This window comes from Apaloderma vittatum, unplaced genomic scaffold, assembly GCF_000703405.1.
Source record: "Apaloderma vittatum isolate BGI_N311 unplaced genomic scaffold, ASM70340v1 scaffold19896, whole genome shotgun sequence".
Lineage (NCBI taxonomy): Eukaryota > Metazoa > Chordata > Aves > Trogoniformes > Trogonidae > Apaloderma > Apaloderma vittatum.
The window spans coordinates 8,217-10,565 of NW_009720298.1; positions in this window are offsets into that span (position 1 = coordinate 8,217).

Consider the following 2,349-nt stretch of genomic DNA (forward strand, 5'->3'; position numbering starts at 1 on the left):
CGCGCGCATGGGGCCCCGGCAGTCCCCCCCCCAGGCTCTGTTTATGCCGGCGATGCGGTTGCGAGCCGCTTACTCATCGCTTTAATGAGCAGGGTGCAGGTGTGCATTCCTGTTGTGCCAGTCGCACACGCCAGCCGGTCCCCCAGCCCGCTGCGTCGTGCCCGCGGGCTCACAGCTGCTCTGCAAACTTTGGGGAGGTTCGGGATGAGAGGCTTTCAGCTTGCGGGCCTTCCCTGCCTTGCTCCAGTCGGCAAACTAAATGCAAATCCCTCTGCGGGCTGCCTGGGCTGCGAGGAAGTGCCGCGGCAGAAGTCCGCCCGCGCTGCTGATGCTGCCGGCGGGAGCGAGGGGACGCACCGCTCCTCCTCCCCGGTGGAGCTGCTCAGAAGCCTCGTAGGAGTCGGGAGTACATGCGCTTCCCACCCGGCTGCCATCTCACCAGCCTCACATCACACGGAGCTGTCACAGCGCCGAGCCTTGACGCATCGGCACCCTCAGCCTCGTGTTTTCGCTAAAATGGCAAACGGTGAGAGCAAACGTGACACGAGTGGCTGGTGACATCTCCCTTGAGATTAAAATTTGCTCTCTGGGATAACGGCAAAGCGATGTTCGGCACGTCCGTGCACGGGTAAGGGCGTGGTGCTGGCCAGGACACTGGTATCTGCAGAAGGGACCCCACTGGGGCACCCACCTTGCCGGGGTTTTGTCTCCTCTTCCAGACTGAAGAGGTTTGAAAGGATGATCTCTGCTACGTCTAAGGGCTGATGGGGTGAGTGCCAGTCAGCTCTAGCTGCAGATGATTCTTTCATCTTGGGAATCTGAATTGCAAAACATGTTTTCCCAACGTATCTCCGCCTTTCGTATCCAGCTTGTTTGTCAGTTTTTATGTAACAAAACCTATTTTAAAGTGCTAGGTTTGGTTATTTTAGATGAAATCCACTTTCCAGCTAAAGGGACTTTCACCCCACTGCAGAAAAATCCCATTATTTAGCATAGAAAAACCGTGCTCTTCACAATTCTCTGTGAAAAGAAAAATGTGAAAGTTGTGTCTCTTAAAAATGTTACTGTATATTGCTGTTTAAATAACTGTATAAGAAATAATAACCTCTGATTACTCTTTTAAAAAAATCACAAGCAATGTAAAGATTTTATCTGGTTGCAAAAGAAAATATTTCATTATTTTAATACCATCCAACAAGAACTAACAAGAACCATTTCTCTGGGGAAATAAAACTGCAGGCGTAAAATAATATTAAAGTAAATTATTTAAATCCATCACTTCTCTTGGAGCATTTCATAGTTTTTAGTTACTTGTGTTCACCTGATGCATCAGCAGGGTCTAGCTCCATCCCTCCTAAGCACAGAAGAGGATTCCTGTATATTTTGTGAACTTATTCAATTTCTTACATGCATTTGTGAAAAAAAAGCTTGGATTTTAATTTTTTTTTTATTCACAAGCATCCATATGAAAATGTCCATTATTATGGAGGGACAACATCTTCACTGGGCTCCTGGCTGCTGTAGATTTTGTCCTTGGAAGTGTATGGAGCTGCAGAGACCTGGCCCTAAGCAGCCTGTGCATTTCTAGAGCATTTCTTGTGTTCCAGGGCAGGAAAGAAAATGCAGTATTTGTTTGTGCTGTCGTTGTCTGCCTGCAACTTCCAAAAGAAACTTTTCAGTGGATACATTTGTTTTCTGCTGGGGTCAGAGTTAACACAATAGAAAAACTTTTTATCCCCCTAGAAGCCTTCCTGGGCTGGAGTTCTACTATCTAAACACTCCCTTCTTTGCTGCTAATAAAAAAAAAAAAGCTGTGGAGAATGAAAATATTTGAAATGACACAGCAAAGCAAGGACAGTGGACTTGTTGAATACAGCAGTAGCACAGGCCAGGGGGGAAGCAGAAGAATCAAAGAATTCATAAAGGCACTGCTGCAAAGCAACCGCTTCCATGACTTTGAGGGGTAGCAACGAGTTCCTGGATGAGGAAACAAATGTGCCAAAAGCAACTCGAGTGGGGCTGTAAGAAATCAAGGTTATGCAGTATTCCAGTTTATTTCAGCTGTCAGTGAGGAACGTGGTCCTGAAGCTGGGTCATCCTGTGGTGCTCTGGCACAACCAGTCAGCCATGTCCTCACAGGTTTCCTGGCCCCATACTCCTTCACAATAGTAAATTTAACATTCCTTCTCTGAAAGAATAAATCTTTTATTAATGTTCAACTCTCTAATCATAACGAAGGAGCAGAGAGTCTTAATTAAGTCATTAGCAACTGTTATGAGTCTGCATTTTGTTCTGTAGACCTGAAAGAATAAATAGTATTAATACTACTAGAAATATATAACTTCCCCC